Genomic DNA, 17842 nt, shown 5'->3' with positions numbered 1-17842 from the left:
GTAGGTACGTACAGACAGACAGACAGACAGACAGACAGACAGACAGACAGACGTACGTACGTACGTACGTACGTACGTACGTACATACATACATACATACATACATACATACATACATACATACATACATACATACATACATACATACAAATGTACACTGTACTGTACGTATTTCACCATATAAAGTGTTCATTCTGTGTGCCGAGTACACTGTACGTATTTCACCATATAAAGTGTTCATTCTGTGTGCCGAGTACACTGTACGTATTTCACCATATAAAGTGTTCATTCTGTGTGCCGAGTACACTGTACGTATTTCACCATATAAAGTGTTCATTCCATGGTGAAATATTTCCATTGAAATCTGACCGAATAGGATCAACTCATCTCGAATATTACGGTATATATTATATGTCAGTCAGTGATAGCATAGCAGATACTGGGATGATATGGTGACTTTGTGAGCTGAAAATCTCTGACAGGTTTCATTGCACAAATATTTATAACTGGTAAATACTGATTATAAATATTAAAACATGTTGAAAACAAAGAATATGGTAATATATAGCTAACTTTTCATTGCACAAATACTAGTACATGGCGTTCTGTTACATGAAATGAATATATAAGTATACTGTAATTTTTCATAATGATAAAATAATTTTAAATGGTATGGCATGCAACTATACTTTTAGAATTTAGTCCTTGAATTTCAAAAATCTCCAGAGACCGTACTCTGGACCCCCACTTGACCAGGCTCTCTCAAACTTTGATTCAACTTATACAACCTAATTTCCAAGCTGCTTTGGGAATAAGCTGTACTTTTTTGTTACCTCTTCCCTTTGTAATAAGCTACATCCATCATGTTATGAGGAAATTCATTTTCAAAATAAAAAGGTTTTTTTTCCTGTTTCTTTGTAGTATGTATGTATGTATGTATGTATGTATGTATGTATGTATGTATGTATGTATGTATGTATGTATGTATGTATGTATGTATGTATGTATGTATGTATGTATGTATGTATGTATGTATGTATGTATGTATGTATGTATGTATGTATGTATAAATGCCGTCCGGGTAAATACACGCCGACGTAGGAGGCGTGTATTGCCAGGATGGCATTTATCTTGTACCCCGGCAAATAATTCAATGGTGTCATATTCTTTCCAGGAAAAACTCCATACACCCAATGTTTATGTTTTGATTTTCGACAAGACACCCTGACGCCAACGTGACTTCCAATCGAAACTGGCACGTGTCAACAAACTGAATACACGCCTGTGTCAACATTCAATGTCACACACGTTACTATATCGCTATGTTGCACGATAAAAATAGCAATTACATCCCAATGTACAGTGTATTTCATACCACTATGTATTTGCTTGATATTATTATGTAGGACATTCATATTACAAACTACTCAATGCAATCACATCCATCATGTGTATGCAACTAGTGATATGAAATTTAATCGCCACTGATAAAACAAAACATGGCTACTGACATCAAAAATACAACTTTCAGCGAAATTGTTTATCTGTGTCTAGCGTAAAGAAACAGCATATTAATTACATGCAAATGAAATACACCATTCAAACTTTTGAAATGTCATGTATTACGAAGCAATAGTAGTACCGTCTACCTCTCGCATGTTGTAGTAAAATACACCATTCAAACTACAGTGCAATATCGTCCACAATTATTGTGACTTTTTTGTCCATTCCGTCTTCATCCCTCTCCTCGGCCCAACTATTCCAAACTTGCATGATGAGCTAGTATTTTTTTCTGTGCATTTCTGTGTATTTTTCAGTACACTTGTCGTCAGTTTCTGATCTATGTCCTCAAATGTCATAACAGCAAACCGTCGCTTTCTCCCTGCCATTATACTGTCTACCTTGCAAGTACAAGTTGTAGTATATGTATTTTATTCACCTTCTAAAATACACTCTGAGGTAATGTTTATTACTACGAAAATAGTGTTCAACTTGTGAACGGATGTCTTATCTGTTCAGTCACAGTCAGGGGTCATGTTTTTGTTATGATTGTCTGCGTCTAATCACTCTTCCCTGGATGCCATTAATTGGATCTCATACACAGCAAATACACTCCCGCCACCGACATTTGATAAATTTGCTACTCTGCTGATACACTAGACTGTAAGATACGTCGCGACGTTTCGCCCTCACCGGCCTCGTTGGCCGATGGTTGAGGGCGCCCCGTCACGGCGTACCTTACAGACTACTGATACACCGGACTTCACGCTTTTCCCTGATTGGTCAATAGCCCTCATTTGTAGTCGAAATTTAACGCCCAGTCGGAGTACAAGTATATATGTATGTATGTGTGTGTGTATGTATGTATGTATGTATGTATGTATGTATGTATGTATATATGTGTGTGTGTGTGTGTGTGTGTGTGTGTGTGCAAGTGTCTCGATGGAACATTCAAACTCAATTTGCGTAATGTTTGTAGAACGACATTAACAGTTATGACTGTAAAATGGTGGGAGGGGGTTACTAAAAAATTGTGGGGGGGGGGGTTACTCAAACATTTTAAGCCGGAGGGGGGGGGGAGTTACTCGAATGTTCTGGCTTTTCCTCCGACCCCGACCCCCGACCCCCCCCCCCCCGCACGGTCATAAATAATGACGGCTCCCTCATGTCCTGCCAGTCTCTTCATCTTGTTTCTACCTGTATTCGATTCTCAGTGACCATCACACTTGGTACATGTAACAACACTGACAGGGGAATATCAGTGACTGAAGCTCCGTCTTTAAAGCTTTCTTTTTATCATAACTGAATAACTAACCGAACAATTCAACTTTACATAAATGATTACTGGTGTATCACATCTCACTCATAGCATAAAGAGTACATACACTAGTATCAATGGCAACCATAATGTCACCATCACACACACACACACACACACACACACTTACATACATACATACATACATACATACATACACACACATACATACATACATACACACACACATACACACACATACATACATACATACATACATACATACATACATACATACATACATACATACATACATACATACATTTTGTTGAGTTGTGCTAAAATCAGAGTCAACTTCTATCTACAATACATAAAGATTTATTTCAACATTTAATACTTCGATTTAAAAAATAAATCACTTTACTTAGATTCAAATCAAGCGTGTTATTTCAAAACATACTGTCACGTGATCGGGCATATGGTCACTCATACAGATCATGCAACATATCGGGTACAGGCTAATACAGATGTGATTACGAATTAACAGATTATAAATGGTTTACAATACTTACAGTAGTATGTTACTTATGTTATGTCACACAACACATCCAAACTATTTAATATTACATTAACGATATTGAAATTTCAAGTTGTAAAGTAAAACGGGACTGGAAACAATGCACTATCAACTGTGACATGTAAACAACGCAGCTGATTTGAAAATTTGAAAATAAAACAAGAATACTTTCATGACTATTTGCAAAATGTACGCTCCTGTAGTGTGAATGCATCGCATTTATGTCAACTATATTATTAACTTGTTCCAACTTCATTTCATAGTATTAACTTGTTCCTTCTCCACTTCATATTTTTCTTTGCCTTGGAGGATATAATAATGCATTCAAGTGTATGGCAACGCTGCCATTCTACAGACGTTAGGCAAAACAAACATAAACAGGTCTAGTTATGGTATAACCCCGCTACATTGGTCGTGTTTGGTATGATTTAAATGGCAACTTTGTGAATGAAAAAGAAGAAAATATCTAAATAGGTATACTGTATTAGTGTGGTGAAATAAATAAGCAAGATAGGGTTAGGCCGTTCCGTGCCATACATAAATGCATTTTCAGTAGACTGAAAGGTTGGTCGTTGATGGCGCCCCTCTTAGCCATTCGCCTAATACTAGTTTATGGTTTGTAACGTGTACCACAGATATTGGAAGTTGAAGGGTCACCCCCTTAGATCTATGCGTGTGCACACAAGTGAATCTTTCAGTTTATTTGTCTGAATGACATACTTGAACTAGCCAAACATTAACATTCTAATACAAGTAATATTATAGCATAACATGACCTTTTGTCAGCCCTCATTACCATAACATCTATCAAATCAGAAACCAGACATTTAAATTTTACCGCCAAAACATTGCGGATATAATTTAAAAAATACAACTGTAACTAGTCTATACAATAATATAAGCGGGTTTTCACCATATAAGTTAACTTACAAGTCAGTGACCAACATGTATAAAATGCTTGCAGCGGACAACTTGTGGCCAAACAGCGTGACTGCAATCCCATTAAAGAAATATTAGTATATTTATTTAAAGTCTATTTACGGAAAATGTAACATGCAAGTCATATAAACAAGAACTGTATATACATAAAATGCTAACACCCCCTATTATCCGTACATCAACATTTACTAGTAAATATACAAATATTTCAGTTGTTTTTAATCCTGTCATTCACCTTGCTGATTTACAACAAATGATCAACATAACGCACCAGTGAGTTTTGTATTTATGATACGAAAGCCAAATCGTAGCTTTCCTTCAACTTATTCTTAATTTGTCAAAAACGTTTGTTAAATACATTCATGTACTACGTACTCTATACAACAACATTTCATTCCACATACCCATGTGACACTGAGAGCTGCTGTGCACCAGTCTTATACTATATACAACTTTTCAATCCACATACCCCTGTGACAGAGTTGCTGTGCACTAGCCTGTTTACTGTCAACATACATTGCAGCTGGTCGCCAAGTGCCTCCTAGCCCTCGCATCCAGCTAACGATGTTTCTCGATAGCACAGTAAGCAGGCTATACTATACAGCAAGACGTCACAGTAACGCTGCCAGATACCTTCCACAATGAATCAAGCAGCAATCTAATTTGGCAGCACTACTTCATTACAAAATCTGCTATAATACAAATTGTCCTAAAATGCATGCAATACAAAACACGACAAAGAAACATTGCAATATCTATGTTCTTAGAGAAAAAACTCAAATTGTTCACTTAAGGTTAAGGGAAAACCATGAAAAGTTCACATATTGTCATAAATCAGCCCAATTAAAGCAGGGAATTCGACTACAAATGGTAAAACAGTTTAAACATACAGGTTACATTATGGTGTTTGGGTATACATAACTGTGTAGTTTAACTGGACTGTTTGTTTGTTTGTTTGTTTGTTTGTTTGTTTGTTTGTCTTGACCTCAAACAAGATGAGGATAATCCAATTCAATGTATGCAACAGGATGAGTAGATACAACTGAATAACAAATTAACAGAAATGATTACAATTTTGTACGGATGTAACATGATGTGACGTCATTACATATGCCAGTTTGAGCAATACAGCACTATCTGCCGACTTGCCTGGTTGTGAAACAAGTCTTAGATCGGACAAAACATCTAACAGTATCTTCAGACGTATACATTTCAAATTAATTTAATCATGTCGCCAACTGTCAAATTACAACTTACAAGATAGCCTTATATGCTGTGTGCTGTCAAATTACAAGTAAGCCTTATATGCTGTGTGCTTTTCGTGCCAAGGCATTAAGGATTGGATTAAAGTTGAAGGCTATTCAATTGCTTTGAAAAGTTAGCAGACCACAAAAAGTATCAATACAAGACAGGCGTCATAGTATAGAAAGACTAGCTTTTCAATACGTAAATAGAGGTTTGTGTGGGAAATGGGTGGATACCAAAGTACTTTGAATACCGAAGAATAGGATATTGATGAGAGCATAAAGCTTTGTGGCTGATGATAAACAATATATAATACAGGAGGGACTGTTTATCTTTAAAATGAACAAAGTAATAAATTTCGATGTGAGTAATAACGAGAATTTTGAAGTAACAAAAACGACAAAAACGGTTAGACACATTATTTTTTCAAGGTATTGTTTCTTTTAGTGTATGACCCTCACTGATTCTATCTTTTCAATATGAATCGCCTTAAGTGAGTTGAATGCATTCTGAAAATAAAAAAGTCTAACCTGTCTAAATTCTTCATTTCTCCACCGAGTGCTAAAAAGGGTCTCATCAAAGCTATCAACCATACAACGTTAGACACAACAGCATATTGCAAGTAATTTAATCGTGTGAGGAACGTTTATACTAGAGGCAGGTGTGTGTGCTTCAACTAAGTTCATGAGTTTTCGACTTCACGATTGTTTGAGTTTGATGTTAGAAATGGTTTCGTCTTCGTTCTTGGAATATAACAATCGCCCTGTGTACTTCTTCAAGATGTCTTCATGTCGAATGAGGCTACTGAATACGTAGATAGTGAGCATGTTAACGACAAGTGCTATAATAAAGATGCCAAAACAGCAGAAGAAAGTTGGTGATTCATCCAGGTAATCACGGCGGCTCATCATGTCTAGCGTGAGTGCTTTCAGTTGATAATGGAAGCCGACTGCTGAGGATATGTGGAGAATTTGGTGACTGTGTCCCCACACGTCGAACATACCTGGTGCCATACACTCCGGAATGTGAGTTGCGTATGCAGATGATCCGATGGCTGCGGTCAGGAATTGCAAACCGTGGAATGTTAGAGACTCCGTCCAGCAATGGTGAGAATAACAGGTTACAAGTCGAATGACGAGTGGAATGTTGACCACCGTGTATGGCAGAACAAATGACAGTAGTCGTAGCAATTCCTTTAATCTCTCACGGTCGCCAAATCTGGAACAGCACGCCATGGTGGTTGCCAAAATGGAATTAAAGGCAACAACAGATAAAAAGGCGTGATAGAATCTTCCACCAATCAAAGATTCGGGGAAAATGTAATAGCGATAGGCAACTGCTGCACCCATACTGAACATGCTAATGGCAGCATAATCAAAGAAAAAGCAAATATGGCGAGCATGCTCAGAGATACAGTTGAAGAGATGGGCGATACAGCTACCAAAGAGACAGAGGCTCAGAGAAAACAAGTAAATTAATATCGGCCAGGAGTAAGATTCTTTGAACACGTTGTGGACATTAAGCATCACAAACAACTTCCATACGAAGTAGATTAATGGTATAAAGTGAGTCCAAAAGTTCAATGTCTCGTTTGTCTGCTGAAAAATACTCTTAAAACAGCAGATGAATGATGATCTAGAAGATCGGTAGCAGGAGACAATGAAGGGCTCCCGGAAATCACTCGGCATCTGGTTCACCTTCAGTAACTTTAGAGTCCACATGATGGCGTTCTCGACCTTCAACACACCTTACGAATCCGTATTAATCTGTAAAGACATCAAACGACGATATTAGCTTAAGCTGTCTACAGTAAACTTAATTCATTGGGTATTATTTTTTGTCCAATATAATTACATGTAATGATGATTGAAGTCAGCAATGCAATGCATGACTGATAGACAACATCAATAACACAGTCTAAGTCATCCGATACAAGATCAATTCACGTCATATGTTCAAAAATACCGCCAATGGCATTGTAGCACAACTGTACAGTTTTTAAAAATGTTTATCCATATGCTAGTCAATGCTAACAGTAGGTGTTCATTTGCTGAATCCAGTTGCCTATCCAACCATGTTGCTATCTTTGCGATATACGCAATCATTTGGCTGTTGCTATGGGCATGGTCATGTTGCTAGATATATTTGCATACCTTTTTGAATGTTTTTGTTCACCTGTGTATGAATTCCTGATATTATCTTTAAAACATAGTGATCATTTAGCTGTTGCTATGGGCGTGGTCTTGTTGCTAGGCAAATTTACATGCATTTTTTGAATATTTATTCAATTGTCTATTAATCCCCGTTATCTTCGCACTATATGTGATTATTTGGCTGTTGCTATGGGCGTGGTCTTGTTGCTCGGCACATTTGCATACATTTTTTGAATGTTTATTCATTTGTCTTCCAATTCCTATTTGTTATCTTTGCGATATAAGTGATTATTTGGTTGTTGCTATTTGGGCGTGGTCATGTTGCTAGGCACATTTGCATACATTTGTTAAATGTTTATTCAATTGTCTATTAATCCCTGTTGTTATCTTTGTGAAATACACGACCGTTTGGCTTGGTCATGGTTGCTGGAGCCAATTTTATCAACATGTTTTGAAGAAAATCTGCAGAATAACACTTTCAGAAACATCTCACACCAAGTTTCAGACTCACTGACCAAGCACTTTTTGAGATAAATTTTTGGCCAAAAATGAACATTTTTACACCTAATTTGCATATCACTCATGGAATCATTGTATGCTTAACATTTATGCTTAACATTGTATGCTTTACATCCCTAGATGCATTCCCATTAAATTTCAGCCCAATCTGCTCAGTGGTTTTGGTATTATAGATTTTTGACCAAAAAGACACATTTTTAGCCCTAATTTACATATCACTGATGGGACCATCATATCATGTACAATTCTTAGTAAAAACACCTTGAAGAATGTTTCACACAAATTTCAGCTCAATCTGCCCAGTATTTTTTGAGTTTAAGTTTTTTGACTAAAAATCACATTTTTTTACCCAAATCACAAACCAGTGGTAAGAACATTTTAATTTGACCCAAAAAAGACTCTTTGTAGCATATGAATAAACTTAATGTTTTAATCATAGGCACTCTCTATAATTTAATTAAGCAGTGCTAATAGTAAAAGCAGTGTTTCCAAGCAACCTCAGAGGGTAATCTTCATGCCATTGACATTGACATTGACATGTGAAGTAGCCCATAAAAGATTTTAATGGTTTTATTGTATCAATACACAAGAAGTTGAAGAACCTTTCATTTGTGGGCCGAGTTGAAGCCCTGTTTCACACCACAAATCACAGGGATTTTTTGCATATTGCTGAAGGGATCATCATGTAATTAATATCACTTGATCCGTGCATCACCAGAAACATCCCTGTGAAATGTCAGCCAAGTCAACAAAGTTCTTTTGGAATTATAGACTTTTAACTAAAAAATAACATATTTGTAGCCCTAATTTGAATATTTCTTACGGCATTATCATGGCATGAACAAATCTTACTTTACATCCCTTAAAGAACATTCCCACCAAATTTCAGACCAATCTGCCCAGTCGTTTTGGAGTTTAAGTCTTTTGACCAAAAATCCCATTTTTTGACCCAAAACGCACATCTATGAAGCGATCATTTCCATTTGAACAATTTTTCATTAGAACACCATAAGTAATGTCCCCACCAAATATCAAGCCAATCGGTCTAGCGGTTTTGACTTTAAGTTGTTTACACACACACACACACACACACACACACACACACACACACACACACACACACACACACACTCACACACACACACAGACACTGGGCGATGCCTATAGCACTACTGAACTAAGCTAAAAAACCCTTATCTTATAATTAGCAAGGGTTCAGTTACAGCGAAAATTTGCTTTATCTCTCATCTATTGGGAGATTATCACACCAAACAAACACTCAAACATGCACTAACAATGCACTTTGACTAAATACTGTAATTTTGCATTTTGATTTCCCCATCTCAATATCGAATTCAAAATCCCCATTCGCATTGATTCCAGGCTAATGTGATGCATTAACTATGCCCTCAACGTGTGTAAACTTAGCTTGTGCCTTTATCTAAAAATACCGCCAATGGCATTGTAGCACAACTGTACAATTTTTAAAAACGTTTATCCATATGTTAGTCCATGCTAACAATAGGTGTTAATTTGCTGAATGACTATCCAGTTGGCTAGCCAACCATGATGTTATCTTTGCGATATACACGATCTGTTGCTATGGGCATGGTCATGTTGTTAGATATATTTGCATACATTTTTGTATGTTTCTGTTCACCTGTGTATGAATTCCTGATATTATCTTTGCAATATACGTGATCATTTGGCTGTTGCTATGGGCGTGGTCTTGTTTCTAGGTATGTTATGTATATATTTATTTTTTATAACAGTGCAACCAGCAATACATTATATCAAGCATGTCGGTCAGGGCCTTGGACCTTGATTAGTTCAGAAAGAACTACTGTCCTTGGTCCTCACCAGAATTTTATTTTGTCCCTAGACGTTGTATTATTTTTTTTTCTCTTTCATTTCTATATATTTATTCAATATCTGTATAATCTGTATAAGTTCTGGTGAAATAAATTTCAATTCAATTCAATTCAATTCAATTTGCATACATTTTTCAATGTTTATTCATTTGTCTTTCTATTCCTGTTGTTATCTCCATAATCACTTCATGATCACTTGGTTGTTGCTATGCGCGTGGTCTTGTTGCTAGGTATATTTGCATCCATTTTTAAAATGTTTATTCACTTGCCTAAGAATCCCTGTTGTTATCTTTGTGAATTACACCACCATTTGCCTGTTGCTATGGGCGTGGTCATGGTTGGTAGGCATATTTGCATATATTTTTTGAATGTTTACTCACTTGCCTACCAGATGATGTTATTTGAGCAAGATATACTGCCATTCGGTTGTTGCTAAGGTCGTGGTCATGGTTGCTAGGGCCAATTGTGTCAAATTATTTTGAAGAATCTGCAGAATAACACTTCTAGAAACATCTCACCAAGTTTCAGGCTCATTGACCAAGTACTTTTTGAGATAAATCTTTGACCAAAAATGAACATTTTTACACCTAATTTGCATTTTACTAATGAGATCATTATATGCTTAATTGATCTTCATCCATACACCCACAGATGCATCCCTGTTAAATTTCAGCCCAATCTTCTGAGTATTTTGGAATTATAGGTTTTTTACCAAAAAGACACATTTTAGCCCTAATTTGCATATTACCAGGGGAATCATCATGTCATGAACAAATCTTAATTTACCCACATCTAAGAATGTCCCCATCAAATTTCATGCCAATCTGCCAAGCAGTGTTGGAGTTTAAGTTTTTTGACCAAAAATCACATTTTTTGACCCAAAACCCACATCTCTGATGCAATCATTTTTATTTGAACAATTTCTCAACTAGACACCAGAAGTAACATGAGCACCAAATATCAAAGCAATCGGTCAAGCAGTTTTTAACTTGAAGTTGTTCACACACACACACACACACACACACACACACACACACACAGACAGACAGACAAACAAACAAACAGACAGACAGACAGACAGACAGACACTTTGCCTTGCCTATAGCACTACTGAACCTTCAGTTCAGTTGTGCTAAAAACAAATATGGCCGCCATTCGGCTACATTTGATTCGGTCGTAAAACAAAGTGATGTGCATATATGTCTCACCATGCTACCTTATGTCAGGTTTGGTTGAAATCAGTTGGTGCATGCCAGATATATGAGGTGAACGCACGCACGCACGCACGGACGGAACCCAACCTGTAAGGGCGGTGCCCATTGGGAACTAATAAAATACGAACAAGGTCGATGTGGTTTGATATACATGTACTAGTAACACCATTGATCAGTGTCTTGTTTGAATACATATGTAAATATTGTAGTAGTAGTTGTTGTTGTTGCGTCATATAGAGCTGCGTCATTATGGGGTGTTCAATGACGTCATATTTACTACCCTGCCATTGAGATGTCATAAAATTGGCATGCAAACTATAACAAATGTTAAGCAAGCTGTCAGTAAACTGGGAAAATATCAACAGGTCGTAGTACATGTATTACACAATACATAGTTAAAGATTGTCAAGTCAGTGTGTACAAGATGTATATGGCGTGAAGAAACCCTCACAGACGTATGACGAAATTCAAATTAGCTGTACTAAAGTCTTTACGGCAGATGTATATCGGTCGTAAAGACTGGGTTAACAAGACATGCTTTGCATGACATGCCTTCTCACTTCTATTACATGACCTCTCTCCGTAAAGATCATTTACAGCGGTTGTACAACCTACAGTAATGCGGTGTCACGGAAAGGAGGCCATGCCGACATGATTTTAATAACAATAGCCTGTAATTTTTGCTCGTTCTTTGCATACCACTTAATCTTGCCAGTACATACACAGCTAGGTATAATGTTTTTGTGTCATTTACATTTGTGTGAAAAGAACGACAACAACGTACACCATTTGATCACCGATCACACATGTCGTCGAGTTTCAAATATAGGGATGTGTGGTCTCGTAGAAACACACTAATGCATATTAGGAATCGAAGACTGACATGAGTTGAACACATGCTCATCATCTCTAATATTCATTCTGGAACGAGCAACAGATTAATATCGACACTATATGAATGGTGGGTATATACATCATACATCATACGGGTTTTAAAACAGAGTGTGAAAATAGATAGGCAAATATATGTGTATAGTAACATGCATGTATAATATAGAAACGACATGAGACAGGGCATACCAACCTGCCGAAATTGGACGTCTGTCGACTGTTTAAACTATAACTTCTTAAATTGAAGGCTGCCGACTTGCGTTTGAGATCATACAGAACGACGAATCCTTGGCGATATGACGTAAAACTGCCCTGACAACCATCGACGGGGTCTTTTAAGTATCGGGCGTCAACGCTTTCTGATATGCAAAATAACAACGGGAAAAAATAGCACCCCTAAGATGCTCACAATAAACCATGTCAGAAAGAATAAGAAAGCTATTCGGGCAACCTGCCTAGCCCATCACATTGGGTAGGTAGATCGATTTTGTTTTACAATGTTGGAGAAGGATGTAAAACAAGCCATGTATAAATTGTGGCAAAACATTTCAATGAGTTTACATACTACTCATTCAAAATGAATATCTCAAATTGCAATTTGTATGGCAATGGATTTCCATCTGTTCTACAGTTAGGAAATGTGCACAATTTACGGTTAAACAAATTTTGTAGCTCCTCTGCCCCTCTCCCTCAAAAAACTCCAGAATTATTTTAGCCACCCTTTCTGTCACCTACAACACTACAGTGGATATATATAATTATATGGTACAATGATGCATTAAAATGCACGTGATAACCAACTACAATAACAGTCCGACTGAGATAATAGGCAAATGCAAGGGATGTGGATTTCAAATGCATAAGGAGATGTCTCATAATGAGCTCTAACCTATATATGGAAGTACTTAGCCAGCAGACCCTCCATCTTGGTTTGGGAGAAAAGACATTATCACCCGTGATTGCTACTGATTGGGAGGAGGTGAAAATATTTTTGAAACTGAGACCATGTAGAAGGCCATTTAGAGGCATAAAATATCAAATCATAGACATAATTTCTTACAATGCTTGAATATGGTATTAAAATACCAGAATTGAGACAATTATACAATGCAAGACATATATTACCAGGAAATGAAGAGTATTTGTTGTGGCAAAGCCGCAAGATATTTTGCAGATGTGATGTGCACTTAGTAAATAACTTCTCCTGAAGTTTAATTTGGTTCCAAAAAATCACAAATAAAGAGCAAAACATTTAAAATCCCCCTTTCAGGAGTTTGGTGGCCCAATGATTTCTCAGGCCCCTCCTTCCCATTGTGTCTTAAATTTTGCTAATTCCTTTAGTGCACATTGGATATGCAATAGCTTAGTTTAATCTCAATTCACTCTTGTATGCATCATCAGAGCTAAGCCAAGTAAACCACTGTATAAGATATTATATGATTTGGAATTGACTCAACTGTAATGTCACATGTATTAATCAGAAAATATAAAGAAACCCCCTTAAATAATATTGAAAGTGTGCATAGTAGTCCAGCAGCCATTTTACTGACATGTCAAGCATATGCCCATCGCCAAAAAAATGGCAATAATATCCCTTTGAACAGCTCTTTTTCTTTCTTTTTTGTGGCCTAAGATATAAAAAAAATGCTTTATAGTCGTTATCATGACAATGTTGTGTACCTTTGATAAAGTTGCTAAATATATACATGCAAGGTTAAATAACATAGGTCCCATATGTTTGTCTATATTTAGATATACCTTTACTATTAATGTGATTACGTTTATGACAACTTTACCCTAGATAGAAGCGATAACAGTGAGAGAGGCTGTCACCAGATAGTCTGTGTTCACCAACGATAGCACTGGAAATAACAACATATACACACGTACATGTACAACCAGTCTGTCTGTCTGTCTGTCTGTCTGTCTGTCTGTCTGTTTGTTTGTTTGTTTGTTTGTACAATTGCAAGTATGTGCACTGTGTACAAGTGTGTCTGTCTGTTCATCTTAATTCGTGAACACGCTATCTAAAAAAATACTGCATCAAACTGACTACACATCTTATGCTATCTGACGAAGTTATGGAATGTAAAGATGTATGGTAGAGCTAGGCCTACACATCACGCATGATTCGCATTTACTGTGACGTCATATATTATTGATGTACTATATAACGTACCCCTGTCTGTTCCTCGCATATTTTGACTGGGCCAGGAGAAGTTGACAATAAAAGTATTTTTCAAAGGTATAAATTTGCTTGGCATTTTGATTATAGGCCCAGTATTTGTCAATTAGAACCTTTTAGCTTGCGCGCACGATCTAAGTTGGTGCTGCTATTGTCTTGTGCCTAACGTCAAGGTAACGATAACGCCCGTTCCATGTTCATCACTACTCAATATTCTAACATTCTGCAAGTGCTGTGTTCCTATATTTTGTAAACAAACCAACGGAGTACAATGTTATCGCTATAGTCTGAAAAGAAATTATTTTGAAGTCTTTGCTTGGATTTATTTTGGAATATTCCGAAAATCGAACAAGGGATGAATAAGGAAAATGACACCGACGCAGAAGTCGACATATTCACTGAGGGTTTTCGTTGCGAAAGGTTGGTAAAGTTTCATTATATTCGAAGTGATAATTCGCTATGAACCAGTTTCTATAGCAATCGTTTCTATAACAATTGTAAAAACAGACACATAAGCAAAATACCCTTTCTCCATGGCAAACAACTTATAATTTATGTATGTGTCAGCTTTATGAAATGACTATTTATAGCAAAGTAAACCGGCCAATGCAGCGTAGAACAAATCGAACTTACTGTTCAGTACAGTGTACACGTACGTACCACGCGCAACCACCAAGCGTACGCGTTTGCAAACATGAAGATGCATTAATTACCAAAGGGATTCGTCTCTAGAGTGTCTGTACGCTCTACAATTCCATTGTATATTTAAACATTATATCATAATGTCAAAAAAAACTAAACCCTGCATAACACTTTTAACGAACTACCAATGCGTCCAATTGTTTACAATCATTACACAGTCATACAGGTTTAATTAGTTCCTTGCATGTTCTTTAATTCTGTCTTCCTAGGATTAAATTGGCAGCGCTCAGTAAGGGTCGAAAAGTCCTCGATGACGAAGATACTCCTGAGGGTGGTCACACAAACTCGTGTCCACCGACGGTCAAAAAGGAAATTGCTACCACTGACGTAAATCTTGTCGAGTTCTCCAAGAAACGTGAGTCTGTTGAAGTGTCGAAATTATCACCTATCACTCAGTTAAATAGTACGGGTAAAAGCCATTTAATACAGCCAAAGAAAATCAATCCCGATATATTTTCCAACAAGAAGGCATGCGAAGCCAAACAGGGTCTTAGCAATTTGAGTATAATGATTGAACGGTTGACCAGTGACCTTAGCATGACTAGAGATTTGAATGAAACCATGAAGACGAAAATAAAAGAACTTGAAAAAGAGAAAGAGGAAAACAAGAAATCTGCTGCTTTGGCTGAGTCCTTTAAGAAAAAGCTTGCAAACTCTGAAAAGGAAAACTCAAAGCTTCAAATAGAAAACAAGAAACTCCAAGAAAGAATTGGCTCTGTTAGAGAAAGCAATGATTTTGACCGACGACAAAGTCGGGGTCGTTTTCAAGTTCAACTTGAAGTGGGACAGAAATCGAAGAAGACGACGACGACATTATACTTAAAAAACAAAGTAAGTTTCATGGAATTGAATTACTAAGTAAACTAAGATTTTTGAATGTGAGATCGAAAACGTTCTATTCGGTATATAATTAGCAATTTTCATGAGAATTTCATATTATTGCTTGCAAATGTCACACCAGGAAATGAAGGCATTTGTTTAAACTTTGGGTTGTGGAGGATTTTACATCACTTACAAGTTACATTACGTACGATTGCCGAAAAAAGTGGAATCTATTGACCGTCTTTAAAAAAAAAATAGTGGTAGCCCTTATAGCAGACGCACATTATCTCATAGGATAGTCAGGGATGTTTCGAACACAAACACGATTTAGACCGGCACCAGTCCCGTGGTATATTTTGTCTCATAATCTTTAAATATTTTGAATTTGTTATTCAGTTCAAATTTTGGGAGAAAAATGTGGTCAACTTTCTTTTTTATATTTCCCAGTCATTTATTATACTTATAATATATAGTAGCTGGGAAAAATAAAGACGAAAATTGTGTGCCAAGGGATTGGTGCCAGTCAAGAACTATGCATGTGGTCGATACTCATGAACGCACAATGTTCACGATTCCATATTTATGAGGCTATCCCATGAGACGACACTCTTTGGCTACCACTAAACAATAGATGCCAATAATTTTCACAATGTACAGCATTCCACGAGGCTATCCCATGAGACAACACTCTTTGGCTACTACTAAACAATAGACTCTCTCTCTCTCTCTCTCTCTCTCTCTCTCTCTCTCTCTCTCTCTCTCTCTCTCTCTCTCTCTCTCTCTCTCTCTCTCTCTCACTCACTCACTCACTCACTCACTCACTCACTCTCTCTCTCTCTCTCTCTCTCTCTCTCTCTCTCTCTCTCTCTCAGATTGAACATTTCAAGAAATTAAAACCAAAATTGGTAGAATTGTTGGAAGACAAAGATAAATTGGAGCAAGCCAATAAACGACTTGTACGTCAACAGATCGACATAGCAACCCAAGTTACAGAACTACGTGATGAGAGAGATGATCTCCGACAGAAATTTGAAACTCTGATTGCAAAAAATGAAAGGCTTTCCCTAGAAAACGATATCAATGTGATAGACGTAGATAAGGAGTTCTGGCCTCGTAGCTTCGGCGATGGTTCTTCAAGTGCAGATTCGTCAGCCATTCAAATACTTTCTCCATTTATCGATGGTGAAATTGAGTGCGAACCTGAGGACGGAGAACGAACTCCGATCCCTCTTACTGATTTCGAAGCGAAAGTTAAGCGAGAAGAAATTGACAATGTTCTTAAAGAACTCAATGAGATAATGGAATCTGAATGACAGTATTTGTTATTCTGTCACCAAGGATGCAAGTAGAAGTATCCATCGGTAATCGTCACTTCAGACAAATACGTCGTAAACTTTATGATCACAACTATGATATCGAATCGATAGTGTTGACTGTGGACCATTTATATGCAGGCATCACTTTCACTAATTTTTGTCAATGTTGCAATTAGTTTATTACATTTGTGAGTAAATCCAACAGAATGTTTTACATCTGCTGAAAACATATGCATTTATTATATTCTTTACTTGTTCCCCTTAAAGTATAGATTGTATATGTCATGATATCATCTTTTATTTAACCCACGGGTTAGCCAACTGCAGTGACATTACATTCTGTTTGTCAGGAAGTAAGTGGAGATATACCGTAGGTGGCGCTATATATGATGTTTTAAATTAGTACATGTATCACGAGTTGGTATCAACTAAAGATAACTGCCTAGAAGAAAAGAGAGGGGCGGGAGGTGAGAAAAAGAATTTGGAATAACTGTACATAAGTAAGCCATTATCATTTGGCGAAAGGGTGCCGAGTCATTACTAGCTGCAACCGATGACGCTGATGTCCTAGATCCAACCTCAGACCACTATATAGTTCTCTATAGGGCGTAAAAAAATGGTTGGTTCCAATTACATTCAATTTTAAAATA

General features: G+C 36.9%; 1 pseudogene across 1 annotated transcript; it reads right to left on the bottom strand.

The window, feature by feature from the left end:
• Positions 1 to 3203: 3203 nt before the first annotated feature.
• LOC144433875 (membrane progestin receptor gamma-B pseudogene) lies at positions 3204 to 12540 on the bottom strand (annotated as a pseudogene). The gene is made up of 2 exons (XR_013480811.1): positions 12361 to 12540; positions 3204 to 7285 (listed from the first exon to the last, which is right to left on the bottom strand). The product of XR_013480811.1 is annotated as a membrane progestin receptor gamma-B pseudogene (transcript).
• Positions 12541 to 17842: the final 5302 nt, after the last annotated feature.

The sequence above is a fragment of the Glandiceps talaboti genome, chromosome 4 (genome assembly GCF_964340395.1).
Source record: "Glandiceps talaboti chromosome 4, keGlaTala1.1, whole genome shotgun sequence".
Taxonomy (NCBI): domain Eukaryota; kingdom Metazoa; phylum Hemichordata; class Enteropneusta; family Spengelidae; genus Glandiceps; species Glandiceps talaboti.
Note: the sequence above shows the minus strand (reverse complement) of the source record. Positions and strands in the feature narration are given on the sequence as shown.